This window comes from Mesoplodon mirus (genome assembly GCF_964341445.2).
Source record: "Mesoplodon mirus genome assembly, chromosome: 7".
Taxonomy (NCBI): Eukaryota; Metazoa; Chordata; class Mammalia; order Artiodactyla; family Ziphiidae; genus Mesoplodon; species Mesoplodon mirus.
Window position 1 is genome coordinate 131,844,209 of NC_138983.1, and position 13,617 is coordinate 131,857,825.

The 13,617-nt window shown below is 43.3% G+C and overlaps 1 pseudogene across 1 annotated transcript; it reads right to left on the reverse strand.

Annotated features, from left to right (window-relative positions):
• Positions 1–2,068: 2,068 nt before the first annotated feature.
• Positions 2,069–3,527, reverse strand: LOC309807481 (olfactory receptor 8B8-like; annotated as a pseudogene). Its single transcript has one exon. The product of its transcript is annotated as an olfactory receptor 8B8-like (transcript).
• Positions 3,528–13,617: the final 10,090 nt, after the last annotated feature.

The window sequence follows — 13,617 nt, forward strand, 5'->3', positions numbered from 1 at the left end:
ATAATGATCTATCCAATGCAACAGTATAGATGAATATCACAGACTTCATGCTGAGGAAAAGAAGCCATAAACAATAGAGCACATGTTTAGGTGAAGTTCAAATATTAATCTGTGATAATAAAGGAATAGTGGATAGCTCTTGGGGTGGGGGGAAGTTGTTGAGGGCAGGTCGTTTTTACTGGAAAAGAGAAAGAGGACACCTTCTAATGTGGATGGAAATGTTTTACATCTTGATCTAGGTTGTGGTTATATAGAGATATGCAAACGTTCAATAATCTATACACTTAAGATTTGTGCACTTTACTACATGAAAGTTAGACTACAAATTTTTTTAAAGCTTTCTGTTTTCTTTCATTACCTACGTTGCACTGCCTACCCAATATACCAAACCACTCCTAAATTCTAGGTCCCCTGAATTCAAGGATCTATTCAGTCTCATCTAAAGTACAGTCCTTCTCTGTATGCTTATTCTTTTCATGGAAGCAACATTGAACAGAATCAAAGGGCAAAACTAAACATTTATCCAAACTTCCCTTATTTTCTAATAGAAGAACTTTCCTAAGGAAAAATTGATAAATAAAGATATTTCCTTAGCACTTCACTTGTCATTGCTGTCAAAGAAATTTTACCACTAATGGTGAGTTTAGATCAAAGATTTTCTCTTTTGATTTTTTATTTTTTATATAAAGCTATATTTTCCATTATCTAATACTGTGTATTTATAAACTTATCCTGAGTTCAACATCCCTTTCTCATATGCCTCATTATTAGAATGTCCTGGAAATGGGCAGTGCCTGAAAATTCAATAGCAATTGCCTCTCCTAATAAGCAATAGCTTGGTGCTGCCCTGATAACTAAATGTGAACCCACAACCATCTATTGCTCTGTTACATCCTCCAGACCAGTGTCATCCAATAGAAATAGAGTGCAAGCCACCTATATGATTGGAAACTTTCTGGTAGATATGTTAAAAAACTAAACAGATAAATTCATTTTAATGATATATTTTATTTAACATAATAGATCGAAAGTGTGATTTCAGTATGTAATCATTATAAAAAGTTATCAAGGAGCTTATTTACATTAGTTTTCATCTTAATTCTTCAAAGATCCAGTGTGTATTTTACACTTACATTGCACAGTTACACTATGTCTCAATTCGGATGATCACATTTCAAGTGCTTGATACCATATATGGCTAGTGATTACTGTATTGGATAGTTCAGCTCCCAATTACCTGGGCCACAACCAAGGTAACCCTTGAAATGAAACTCCAAATTCTGACTCATTAGTCTTGAAATAATATATACCTCCACCCCATATCTTTATAGCCTATAAAATTATATTTCTCTCACCTGGAAGTTCTAATTCACTAAGCTATGTCCCTAGGGCTCCATCCACCAAGCCAAAGGTCACCATACTTGCATCTGTCTGAAACCTAACATACTTCCCACTTACACACTACAAAATCCATCAGAACTGATCTTGTCATTTTGCCAAGGCCAACTCAACAAAATTTTTCACCTCCTACTCTCTTAAAAAATGTGATATATCAAAATTATCCTGTGAAAAGTAGCATGAAATTACTACGAATATATTAATAATTCAATGTGCTAGGTCAACAGACATGTGAAATAGAATCTTCCAAGAAAGACATGAGGCAAGAAAACATGGCATAAGGGAAAACAGACTGGATTGGGATTCAAGCTCGGATTTCAGTCCCAGCTTTGGCACCAGGTAGTTTTATTTTCTTGGGCAACATACAAACATTTCTGAGTCTCCAAAGTGTGATGTATTATATAAAGGCACTGGATTAAATGATTCCTAAGTCCCATTCAATAGTACCAACTATTTTTGTAAAATAAAGAAGGAAGAGTTGGGAAATTAGGGTGAAGGAGGATAAATCCATTTGGGAAAGAGTTAAAATCTCCTCTACATACAGAATAGAAAGGAAGCACTGGAGCTTGGAGTCCACACCAAATAACCACAGTGGTAGTGATAGTAATAATAATAATAAACACTCCAGTAAAAAAGTCTTGGATCCTATTTCTCAATTTCTAATATTTCTTCAAGAGAAGGTTATTCTGCCCAAGGTTTTCTTCAGGGCAACTTTGACATCCTTATTCCTCAGGCTATAGATTAATGGGTTGAACAGGGGCACAACAATAGTATAGAATAGGGAGGACACTTTCCCCTGGTCAAGAGGTGAAACAGAAGGTGATTTGAGGTACGTAAAAGCTCCTGACCCAAAGAAAAGAGAAACTGCAATTATGGGGGAACTGCAAGTACTGAAGGCTTTGGACCTGCCCTCAGTGGAGCTAATGTGGAAAATGCTGAAAAGAATGAAAACCATACGAGAGAAAAATGGCAACAAAAGGCACCCCAATGCCAATAGTCACAGCAATAAAGACAACTAGTACGTTTATGTAAGAGCTATTGCAGGAGAGCTCAAGGAAGAGGAATGATGTCACACATATAGTGATTGACAAGGTTGTCAGCACAGAAGGTCAGAAATACCATATTTCTTATATGAGCCACAGCCCCCAAAACCCCCATCCCGTAGACCCCCAACAAAAGGAATAAACACACCTGAGGAGACACAGTGACTGTGTACACCAGTGGTTTACAGATGGCGACATAGCGGTCATATGCCATCGGTGACAGGATGAAGGATTCAGAAAAGACAAAAAAACAAAAGAAAAAGAGCTGAGTCATACACCCTGCATAGGAAATGATGTTCTTCTTTGGGACAAAACTTGTCAGTATTTTGGGGATGATGGCAGTAGAGAGACTAAAATCTGTGAAGGACAAGTTGAAGAGGAAAAAGTACATGGGAGTATGAAGGTGAGAATTCAGTCCAGTCAAGGTTATCAATCCCAGGTTCCCCACTATGGTGACCATGTAGAAACCTAGAGACAAGAGGAAGAGCGGAGCTGGAGTCCTGGCTGGTTTGTTAAGCCTGCGAGGATAAACTCTGTCACAGAGAAGATGTTATCTGTAGCCATTCTCCTCTAGGAGAATCTGTGAGGGAAAATGAAGAGTTGTTCAGAAAAAAAGAGGGGAAAAATAACCCTTCTTGAGGGCTTCCCTGGTGGCGCAGTGGTTGAGAGTCCGCCTGCCGATGCAGGGGACACGGGTTCGTGCCCCGGTCCGGGAAGATCCCACATGCCGCAGAGTGGCTGGGCCCGTGAGCCATGGCCGCTGAGCCTGCGCGTCCGGAGCCTGTGCTCCACAACGGGAGAGGCCACAGTAGTGAGAGGCCCGCGTACTGCAAAAAAAAAAAAAAAAAAAAAATAGCATTCACAAAACGTTAAATAGTTTCTTCTACCTATGCTGACAAATATGCCGTTATAACAAGCTGGAAGACCAGGTTCACATTTAGAAGTTTCAGAGTCTAAGAGTCTCACGCCCGAACACAATAGTAAAGGAAGCGTCTCCCTGCTCCCCAGCCCCCTGCCTGCAGCCCCACCTTGCCCCGTCCACTCCCACCCCTTGTTCTGTCCCACCCACAAGTATTCCATCCATGCCCTGGCACACAGCCATTCCCTGGCGGGTACGGGGTATTTGGGCAGGGAACTCTGTATCCCAACACTACAAGCAAAGTCCAGAAGGAGGTACAGAGGCTCTGGGGCACAGCCCCTTGGATCCAACGGGATACAGCCAGAGAAGGGTCAAGGACAGGAACCTGTCACCCAGTCTGAGGAGGTTGCTATGGCTACTGTGCAGAGAGGTGACCTTGCCCATGCGTTTGCCCATAGCTGCTGCTTCTCTCCCCAGCTGGCAAGTCTCACAGTTGAGATAAGATGTTTGTGTCCCACATATTACAGTTTACAAAGCATCGTTTTTTTTTGAGAGTGAATTTAAATGTATATGCCGAAGACCATTCTTTGTGGGAAAGTCATATTAAATTCAAGACAAATTTTATTTCAGGTTTCTTGGGGTGTTTTTTCCCTTATTATGGGCGGCATAGTGTTTTCCTAAAAAGAGAGGAAGGCTATGTGTGTGTTCATGCTTCTCATTCATTTTTCATACCATTAGACATAGAAGGAACAGATACACATGGAGTGCTCTTGAGATGTGTCCTCTGAGAAGGACCACAAAATGGGGGCCTTCAATACAGTTAAGCAATTTCCACACCAATTACATAAGGTCGCAGCTGAAAACTCAGATGGTCACTTTGGTTTTGCCTGTAATTAGCAATGCTGTGTTGTATACTTACAATTTTGCTAATAGGGAGGATCTTATTGATCTTATCACAATAAATAAATAGGCAGGAAGAAACTTTTGGAGAAGATGGACATGTTTATGGCATTGATTGTGGTGACAGTTTCACAGGTGTATACTTATCTCCAAACTCATCAAGTTGTATACATTAAATATAGCTTTTTCTGTGTCAGTGATACCTCAATAAAATGGTTCTTTTTTTTTTTTGCGGTACGCGGGCCTCTCACTGTTGTGGCCTCTCCCGTTGCGGAGCACAGGCTCCGGACGTGCAGGCTCAGCGGCCATGGCTCACGGGCCCAGCCGCTCCGCGGCATGTGGGATCTTCCCGGACCGGGGCACAAACCCGTGTCCCCTGCATCGGCAGGCGGACTCTAAACCACTGCGCCACCAGGGAAGCCCCGTTCTTTTTTTTAAAGGCATCTTCACACTCAATATCTATCAGTGCTCACAATCTTGTGAGATAATCTATAGACCGTTTACAAATAAAAGAAATGGGGCTATGTCACTTGTCCAAAGTGTGGGATAAACAAAGAACAGCAAATGAGAACAAGCAAAGTCTATCTATCCAGAGCTTGCTCTAGCGAGGGATCCAGCCACCATCACTGCCTTTGGCAGACACTCATAAGCAGAAAGGGAGTGGGAAAGCTTACTAGTGAAGAAAGGGGAAGGCTTCACGTGTGCTCTGATTGGAGGTTGTTGGCACGGGGAAGATGGAGGGGAGCTAACTATAAGCAGGGCATCTTTTGTGATTGGTTTGGGAGCATATTTGGCTTTTCCTGATTGGCCCCAAGTTGGAAGCAGGGGTTAAAAAAAAAAAAAATAGGGAAGCTGGCAGGCAGTGAGCAAGTCCTGTTCATTCTGGGCTGATTATTGCAGAGACTGTGGTTTGGCTTCCTGGGCTGGTTGCTGCCGGGGTTGTGAGTAGGAGTTCTAGTTTTACACATGGTCTAGCCATCGTGTGTTTGTATATTCAGTTTCTCAAAAGTCACACAGTGAAAAACTGGTACTATCATCGCTGGTCTTTTGACTGCAGCTTTGAAAGTTCATGCCCTTTCCACTTCTGTTCCCTGCCCTGCATTCCAGAGCTTTTCAGAAATCCAGTGTAGTTTAAACCACTTGGAAAAAGTCCAGGGTGTGGGCGGGGAAGGATAGCCTTAGGCATCATTAAGTGCAGAGCAGTTTTGGCATGGGACCCACAGCCCTTCATTGGGAAAAAGAATAAATGAAGGTGTCACAATCCCAGAGAGAGCCTTGGGGCTCCATTCTCATTCCAAACCACAATATGAGGGCCTCCACAGTTAAGCAATTTCCACACCAATTACTTAGGGTCTCTAGCACCATAGGACCCCTTTCCCCATCACCATACTGAAAACTTCTCATTTGTAAGACTTTGGCACAAAGAAATGGGGCTCCACCAGCTCAGGGACGGCTCAGTGTAGGCAGCCTGGCACCAGTCCCAGCTGAAGCTGGATCCTCCTCCAGCAAAGACAGGCTCAAAGCCAACAAGGCCAAGCCTCCCTCTAATTACCAGGGGCCTGCTCAGGTATTTAGAGAAGCATCTCCTGCTTCTAGTATAGATAACTGCTCAGAGCCATCTGCCTAAAGTAATCGGGTCCTCACCCTGCCTATCCTGGGGTCTCCCCGTGCTCAGCAGTATCTTGTTGTACACACGGCTGCAGAGCACATGCTCTTGGAAGCCCTGGTGCCTGACACAGAGTCACATTTATAGCTGTGGGTGTCCCCCTGCCGTTAGTGCCCCTCGCCCAGGGTTCCCCTCCACTGTGTTACTTTCACTACAAGGTGCAGCAGAGGGTCTCCACCACCTTATTCCTCTCTTTGCATGGGATCTAAAATAAGGCAGCTCCAAGTATGAATCATATGCGGACCAAGTTTCATTATTGGGACTGGCCTGAAAGAAATGAAACAAGCAGATGAAAGATGTGTGTTCTCAGTTTGGACTTTGAGAAGTAGACAAGTCCAAATATGATAAGGATAGTGAGGTAAAGGATGGCCTGTGCCACAGGAGCTGGGGTACAGAAACGTCTGTGGGACCCCCAAAGCTGACAATGATTAAACAATATCTCATAAGACGTTTGCTGTGATGTGTTCCATGCTTATTTCACTTTTGTCATCCCCTGGCCTTTAGGACAGTCATGCTGGAACCCTCTGGCCTTGTCTCCAGATGCATCATAGGACAACAAGGTCACGGTCATTTGTTCAGTGTTGAAGGGAAGCAGAAGCCTTGTGAGGGCTGCAGGCTGGTGGGTGGACATCAAATTGAGACCCAAGGAAAGGAACAGGGAAATCTCCAGGACAGAGTCTGGGTCACTGCGTCCAATCACCTCTCCCCACCCTGAGAATCAAGCTCAGTCCCAAATTTGTACATTCTGGGTTTATTTTTGGAATAATGGCTTTTCTTCCTTCTGCTACAGAAGATTCACCAGTCCACAGCAGTGACCAAGAAGCACATGAAAGAGCAAATATTTCTGTTTATCCAGATAATTCTTGGGACTTCTGGTGGCGCAGTAGTTAAGAATCCACCTGCCAACGCAGGGGACAAGGGTTTGTTCCCTGCGTTGGGAAGATCCCACATGCCGCGGAGCAACTAAGCCCGTGCGCCACAACTACTGAAGCCCACGCACCTAGAGCCCATGCTCCACAACAAGAGAAGCCACCGCAATGAGAAGCCCGTGCACTGCAACGAAGAGTAGCCCACGCTCACCACAACTAAAGAAAGCCCGCGCGCAGCAACGAAGACCCAACGCAGCCAAAATAAATGAATAAATGTTCCTTAAAAAAAAAAAAGACAGGGGCTTCCCTGGTGGCGCAGTGGTTGAGAGTCCGCCTGCCGATGCAGGGGACGTGAGTTCGTGCCCTGGTCCGGGAGGATCCCACATGCTGCGGAGCGGCTAGGCCTGTGAGCCATGGCCACTGAGCCTGCGTGTCCGGAGCTTGTGCTCCGCGACGGGAGAGGCCACAGCAGTGAGAGGTCCATGTAACACACACACAAAAAAAAAAAAAAAAAAAGACAATTCTTAAAGTAGCCATTCATTAAATTGAAAAATATTTTTTGAAACAGTCCTTTCTGATTATATAATCAGAAGAAGAAAACCTTCTGTCACTAGAGACATAAAAAATAGTGGATAAACAATATTAAAACAACCTTTTACTATGTGGTATGGTTTGTGGGAAACTATCAGAAGTTGCTGTGAAGGCAAAAGAAAAATTAAGAAAACGTAAATGAAGCTGGAGCCAGTGTTGACCTGAGGGTGTGTGCCGGTCCTCAGAGGCTGAGAGCCTAGATTTTCACATATGAGGGGCAGGAGATGAAGCCTGGGCCCAAGGAGAGAGAAAGTGGGGTTTGAGGCATGTCACCTCCCCACCACCCTTATAAATGCATGCTCAAAGAAATTGATGCCTGAGTGAATGAACAGAAAAAAAAATGCCCCACCCAGAGAGATGGTGAGAATGCAGCCTTGGCTCTGGATGGAGCAGGGGCAAAAAGGAAAACCCTCTCCCCTGAGAATCTTTAACCACACCTGCAATCACATGTGTATGGAACTGGATTTATTATAAAGAGGTCCTAGGTGTTATTATAATGAATTAGAAGTGTGATAAGTGCTCCAAGGGGAAGTACGGAGTTGGAGGAAAACACAAAATGGGGGAAATGAACTGAGTTCCCAAGGTCAGGAATAACTTCTCTGAGGAAGTGAAATTCAGAGACCTGAAGCATAGGAGGTGGAGGTGCTGTTTGGCTTCCAGGATCCCCCTTCTCTGTCTGGAAATCCGCCCTTGTTTGAGTCTTAGTTCAAATCTCCCTACATGGTAGCTAGTAAGGCTAGATCCTTGTTCCCCAGGCCTCGAAAATGTACAGAGGGATGCTCAGCCTCAGCCATTCAGATGCCCCCACTCAGGACTTTACTTCTGGAGCAAGTAAAGGACTTTACTTCTTTACTACAAAGAAGCAAGGAGGATTTTGAGTCCATTATGGACAGACAAAGCTGACTCGCTCTTGCAACCAGCTGTGTTACATCGTGTATCAGGTGGTGCCAGTGGTAACGGCCAGTGGCCAGTGCTCCTTAGAGCAGTACGCTCCTTACCTGTGGCCTTAGCTGTGATTCTAGCCACGTGGCTTCCCCTGGATCCTAATTATTTCCCAAGCCTGATTCCCTAGGCTTCTCTGTGATTCTGCAGATTACCCCATATCTTTCCAACAGATTTATTTCCTGTTGAAGTTAATGAGGCAGATTGTTATTCTCAGCCAGGAACCATCACCGGCTATAACAGAAGCCAGCAAGATGGAGCACCGGTGGGAAGGGAATGGGAGGAAGGCACCGCAGGCTGGGGAGCAGTGTTCTCGTTCCCCACATGGGTCGTGGGCCCCTGCACCATCTTCCCAGTAAAGTGGGAACAGCCCTTCCCTCTTCCTTCCATACAACACTCACGTACTTAAACTTGTTTTTCCCTTCCAGGCTCTTTTTGTTGGTGTATTAAGAGGTGGAAATGTACAAATGGACCAGATTCCAGATTATTATTCTTCCAGAGAGTAACATCCTTGGAGAATAGGGAAGGGGAAATCTGTAGGCCATTTGTCTCACAAGAGCTACATTTTAAAAAGATAAACCAAACATTAATGCTCTAAAGTCAGCAAAGAAACTATAAACATGTTTGCTTACATATATATATACTATATGTATATAGTATATATATATGTATAGATATAGTATAGATATAGTATATATCTATACTATATATATATATAGTATATATATATATATATATATATATATATATATATATATATATGTCAGCTCAAATTTTACTGGGAAGCATCTTAAAATAATTTAATACATCCCCGAAATTATTTCCAAAATCACATAAAGCTAATGACATCATTATTGTTTAAATGTTTAACATGTGGCATAGTTAGCATTTATATTTTAAAAACTCACTGTTGTCGTAGAGGCCTATGTTTCATGTGACACACACATGCACACACAGATACTCACACTCACACACACCCTTTGTTGTCTGTTGAGGTGCCTTATGTAATCAGTACAAGGAGAAGCTCATTGCCCATTTTTATAAAATTTATTTTATGGTTTTGTTTTTAAATGATTATAGCTTATAATATATGGTATGACAGATAAGTGGCCATACCTTTATTTTATACTCAGTCTTCACTCAGAAACCATGTCCTATTCATTAACATCGTTGCTATGGAAATACACAATCAGGTTTATGGTGTGCTGAGAACTCATTGCTCTGAGTCCTGAATGCTAAGTAGGTGACCAGCAGAGGATGGGGGAGGGATCCAGGCAGAGAGAACAAAATGAAAAAAGACATGGAGATACAGAAAACCCTAGTGTATTTAAGAAAAGGTAGGTGACATTGTGGCTAAATCACCGAGCCTACTGAAGAGTGAAATAGGAGAGCTTTGGGGAAGAGTGGTGTGACTGCTCATTTTATGTGTCAGCTTGGCCGTATCATTCTGGGTGGAAGTATGGATTCGTTATTGTCTTTATACGGATATCAGTATGGTTAAAGGAGATGTGTATGGATGCCTCGTTGACAAAGGGTAGACTGTGAAGGTTAATTTTATGTGTCAGCTTGGCTAGGCTAGGGGTCTAGTTGTTTGTTCAACCACTAGCCTAGATGTTGCTGTGAATGGATTTTGTAGGTGGGATTAACATCATGACCAGCTGACTTTAAGTAGAGCAGCTTATTCTCCATAATGTGAGTAGGCCTGATTGAAACAACTGAAGGCCTTAAAAGCAAAGAAATTTCCCAGAAAGGAAGGAATTTTGCCCAAGACTGTAACATAGAATCCTGCCTGAGTTTTCAGCGTGCCTGCCTGCCTGATGCGTTTGAAATTCAAAACAAGCATCAACTCTTAACTGAATTTCCAAGATGCCAGCTTGCCTGACAAATTTCGGACGTGCCAGGCCCCCCACAACTACATGAGCCAGTTGATTAAAACAAACCTCTCTACAGATATATATATGGCGGGGGGAGCAGAGAGACGTTTCCCTGCCAATCTTAATCTTAGCTTCCCTGTGTCCTGTCCTTCCCTGCCCTGTGCCGCTGGGACAGACAAGTACACCTGACCTGACCAGATGAGGGTTTAGTGCACAGGCTCCTTGGAGAAGAGAAAATCTGTGTGTTTGGTGAGGCAGGGAGAATAAGGAGTTCTAGTCATGGGTGAATGAGGCACAGGAGCTAGAAAAGTAAAGGCAAGAAGAAATACTTGAAGTTAGGAAGGAATCATTCTCCTGCTTCCTGGTGCTCCTTCCATGCAAAATAAGGCCACAATCGGATTTAGTTCCCAGGGAGGGGGCTAGTAAGAGGTAAGGTTGGAGTCCAGGTCAAGGAAATTGAGCGCTTGCCCAGAAAATCAAGACAATATCCCTCAGAGTCCTGTAGAAAACAGCAGCACTCAAACTGGATGGTTTACCTTAGACTACAGTGCCAAGAGATCTCTGAAGTACATGAATGCTGAAGGGCGGGGGGTGGCGGATGAATAGGAGACAAGAAGGAAGAAGAGAAAGTGACCAGGATTGAGTAGACTCTGCAGGTACTGAAACTTTGGACAAGTCCTCATCTAAGATGATGCCAAAAAAAAAAAAATGATGACTAAGGTGTTGAAGTGAATGAAAACATGAGATAATGACGCTGAGACTGGGAACCACGAAGTTAATGCCCATGACAGGAAATCCACCAGCTGTGACATAGGTGCTAACTCAGGAAAGCTGCAGGAGGGGAGCTGCATGGCACACCTGTGAAAACTGTTGCTCTTGTGATCTCAGACGTGTTCAGTCCACATCTCCTGGTCCCTGGTCAAGTCACGGCCCTAGAAAACACGGCAACATCGGAACCAAGCATGAGCAGGAAGGAATCCTTCGAGAACATAGCCTCAATAGTGACCACAGGCCACTAGTATCAAAGCCCAGTGACCACCAATGACAAAGAAATGAATAAAACACCTAAGCCCTTTTATCATTTTGGGTGAACTGAAAGATGAATAGAAGAGATCTGTGAAGGAGAAGCTAAAGGATAAGAAAAAAGAAGAACGTGGGGAGTTGAGTGACTCGACAGAGTGGTGAAGCCCTGGCATCCCTAAGATCAGGAAGAAGTGAATGGCGGCAGCTCTGGTCTGTGTGTGAACTCAGCAGGGATCTGTGATCACGGCTGAGCCACCCTCTTCTGGGTAGTGATCTCTAGGTTTAGAAAAGAAGAACCTTATTAGAGGTAGTGCCAGTTCCTCACCTCCAGAATGAGAATTTCTTTCTCCATATCAGGAGAATGGCTAATCTTCATGCAAAGGAAGAGGAGCGAGGTAGCAATGGCTGTCTCTTCTTGCCCCCTTCCACACTTAAGTGTGCCCTTCCCCTATAAATTCATCTGCAGGTGTCAAGTGTCTATAGGTCCTCATCCCCTGCCACCCCACCCAGGGCATATCACCAGTCCAGGCTGGGCTGCTCTAGACTGTGCACCAGAATCCAGTCCACACAGCATCTCAGAGAGATTCAGTAGTTGTCTAGGCTACTCAGAGCTTGGTCTTGAACCAGGTCCAAAGACTGAGACCCAAGATGAGACCTAGAGACATCACAATCTCTCCTCTCACCCAGATCAAACAAGGGGAGGGGACAAACCAAACCAAAATCCAAATCCAAAACATTCCAGTGCACAACTGTAGGTTAAGACAGACTTGAAGAGACAAGGGATGAGGCCACTCTCCCACTGGTGTCATCATAGAGGGTCCTGTAGTCCCTTCTCTCGGGCTCCTGGGAGGGAAAAGACTCAGATAAGGGAGAGGGGGAAAGTCCTGAACCTAGATCCTTCTTTTCTGTGTTACGCTAGGAAAAGAAAAACCTAGTCCCTTTGTTTCTACATTATCCTGGCAGGAATTCTGAACTAAAGACCATGATTTCTGATTAAGGCTATGCCTGAGGCTCCTCGCCAAATAAAGGAGGGAAGTATCATATGTCCATGTCACTGTGGCCATAGGATGATATTTTTTAAAGAGTTTTATTTCACATGTAAATGTATCAGAGGTCTAAGTAGTAATCAAGAGGTAGCTCCCTTTTCCCCAGAGAAAACAAGAAATTGTGGCCTTCGAGTTCACACATGAAGGACCCTTTAACCACTGCCATGCACAACTTCATTTCAACCCTGGCACTGTTTACCCCAGAACAATGGAAGGAGGGGCCTACTCTGTCCCCCTCCCCCATTTGGCCCTGGGGCCCAGGGTTGATGCTAGTGGGAATCTGTACACTAGATCTCTACAAAGATGACCAAAATTCAGTAACACAATTTGTGAACCTGGAAATTAGGCAGGGCTTTTGTAGTGTCTACATGACAAATTCTAGTGCTTGCTTTTATTTTACTTTTGAAAATAAATATGCATATATATTATATATAAATATTTGAATGCTATATATATGTATGAATGTATATATATTCCATTAAATAAATTATATGTGTATATACGTGTATATAAAATATAAATATGTATGTATACGTTATATATGTGCATATATACATATATATTAATATATATGTATATATGAGTGTATATATATGTACGTACATTTCCATTTTGAAAAGTAGAAGGCAGTGTTTAAAAATCAGCAATGGCCTAAACATCTTAAATGTCAGCTCAGAGGATGACTCTTACTGCCACCTGGTGGCAACATGCCTAAAATTAAGAATCCAAAAAGGTGCTCAGGATCATCTTCTAGTTCAGGAAACACTTGGTCATTACACAGCAAGTTCTAAAACACAGAGAATGCCCAGATTTTGATTTATAAGTACATCTGTATAGGAGTTGCAGTGGGTATGAGGAGAGAGATGGACAAGGAATGGTATAACATTTAGAAATGAACACCAGCCCTTCAAGGTAGACAGGAAGGCATGCATCACTATTTTTAAATTTTTTACAATTAAAGCAAAAGAGAGAGAAAGGGCATTGGTAGGAATATTTTTAAGGTAATAAAGGTATGCTTATGTCTGTACACTGAAGAAAAGAATTAGTAGAGAAAAGAATATTGAAGGTACAAGGAAGAAAATGGAACTTTGAGGATTTGCAGTACCTGAGGGGATGGGGGAAGGAGTGGGACCAGGAACATTTGACCAAATTCAATACTCACTCATTATTATAAATACTAAATGAAATAGAAATTGATAGTTTGTAAGATGAATTGAGGACATTTTTTTTAATTAATTTATTTATTTTTGGCTGCATTGGGTCTTCGTTGCTGTGTGCAGGCTTTCTCTAGTTGTGGTGAGCGGGGGCTACTCTTCGTTGCAGTGCGTGGGCTTCTCATTGCGGTGGCTTCTCTTGTTGCGGAGCATGGGCTCTAGGTGTGCGGGCTTCAGTAGTTGTGGCACGCA